Source organism: Artibeus jamaicensis, unplaced genomic scaffold (assembly GCF_021234435.1).
Source record: "Artibeus jamaicensis isolate MK-2021 breed Jamaican fruit bat unplaced genomic scaffold, CSHL_Jam_final contig_752, whole genome shotgun sequence".
Classification (NCBI taxonomy): Eukaryota; Metazoa; Chordata; class Mammalia; order Chiroptera; family Phyllostomidae; genus Artibeus; species Artibeus jamaicensis.
In genome coordinates this window covers 304,116-306,236 of record NW_026521949.1, presented here as the reverse complement: position 1 = coordinate 306,236, position 2,121 = coordinate 304,116, and positions in this window count along the sequence as shown.

Below are 2,121 nucleotides of genomic sequence, written 5' to 3'. Positions count from 1 at the left end.
AGCCAGCGCAGGGTGGGCGGGTGGGGGGCTATCTCCTCAGATCCAGCTTCCAGACAACCGGGATTGCCTGAGAGCCGGGGCCCCCACCTGACTCGCAGTCCTCACTGAGAGACCCCTGTGCATAACCCTGAGAGCAGACGGGTTGCAGAAGTAAGGGCAAGGAAGATGCATTAGTGCCCTGGGGGCTGATTTCAGTGGGCCAACAGCAGCAGTGAATGCTTGCCTTGGTAATAGCAGCAGCAGCCGCCAGTGTAACTTGTGCACCATTTGCTAGCAAGAGATTTAGAATGATGATTAGCCCAGCAGGTTGCAGCACGCTAGACTGGCGCTGGACTGAACCGTGCTTGCAATGAAGGCACTAGCAGCAGAGGTTGGCTGACGTGGGCTCTGTTCCCTAGCAACAGGTAAGATTTCAGAGATTGGGCAGGGCTGGAAGAATTGAAACTGGTTTTCTAAGATCTGTGTCTTGTGGTGTGAGGGATCTTTAGTTTTAAGATACTTCCCAATGGAGACCTTACAATCCAACTGGTCACACAATTGTATAACAGGCTCATCATACTTTTAAAAAATCTTTTTAACAAACAAAAAAAGGGAGTCATGAGCCCTTCCCCCCAAATTTAATTTTATAGGCCATGTTTACCTATAATTTTCTAAATTATGATGAGTTGCAATCCTAAAACATTTTCAGACAGAATTCTAAGCCATTTTACCCCCAGATTTTAACTCTTAACTTGGAGAAGAGGGTATGCTGTTGCTTTTCAGAATGACCTTTGGAACTACAGGCGATGAGGGTGAAGGCATATCACAGAAAAGTCTTCCCTGATGATGACTCACCTAAACCTATTAGACTCTCCTGATCCTGATTTCTCCAAGCTGTGTGGAATTCCAACCAACAACCCTGGAGTGGTATTCAACATCACCTAATAGAGACTTTTTCTACCAATTTAAAGGGACTAAATTAATGCTGCAGGGCATTTAACACTTAGCCAAGCAGGAGGTTTTTCAGACCCTCTATACTAAACTACAAACATTGCTTTGATGGACTTAATCTGAGAATGAGGGTCATTGGACCCACTGATGGTTTATTGATTTTAATAATGCTTTCTAACTTACTCTTACTAAACGGTCTCACCCTGAGTTCAGATACTAGCCCTTGCTGCATATCTTTAAAGTAACTTTCTGAAATCTGTGCTAATTCTCCCAAAATTGAAATGTAACTAGACCTGTTACTTTGTCTTTCCCATGCATTTTATAATTTTCTACCGATTGAATTAAGGAGTTTGGGTTATGGCAGCCCTGGGATGCCTCCTTGTTTTAATTCTTATTTGTGCTCTATGAAGTATATGGAAGTTGTATTCTTATGATTGCATTTGGGGACAGCAAATAGTAGGTTTCACAGGCCTAACAACTTCAATTGATTTAACAAACAGAAAAGGAGAAGATGTTGTAGACTGCTCTGCCCGGTTTTGGGAATTGTATCTTGACCCCTTGTGGCTAATGGCAACAGACAATCTTTGGAATGCGAGCCACAGGAGACAAAGCTTGTCTCTGGTAGCATACTGCCTCAGTTCCTCTCTCTGCCCCCAAAGCTTGGTCAGAAGTCAATGATGAGTAAGACCCATCACAGCGGGGGGCAACCTAAGACAGACTCAATCACTTGGGAGGCCTCCATGGAAAAACTTGGGGGGTTGCAACAAAGAGGGAGTGGTGAACCCTCACCCCTCAGCTATTCTGACATAGCCCAAGTTCCCATGTCCTCTGGGAGAAGAGCTTCCTGGCTCCAATCCACTTAAGCCTGAACATCTGTTATTGGAGAGGTGATGCAACCCTTTGCCTGGCTAAAGTGGAATCCCAGGGTGATCAATCATAAGAAAGAATTCCTAAAAGTCCTGTGAAGCCTGCTTTGCTAAGAGTGTTTTCATTCGTATGTTAAGGGTCTGAGCAGGAAATGAGTATGTCTCCCAAAGTTTTTGCAACACCCTTTCTTGAAAGACACTGACTCAGACTAAGCCCTCGGATTTCTTTGAAATGTTATCTACTGTTTGATCCTTACAACATGTATTCCTGTGTATTACAACCCAATAAAAGTCATTGAGGAAGTGGCTCTTGGCCTTTTTCCTC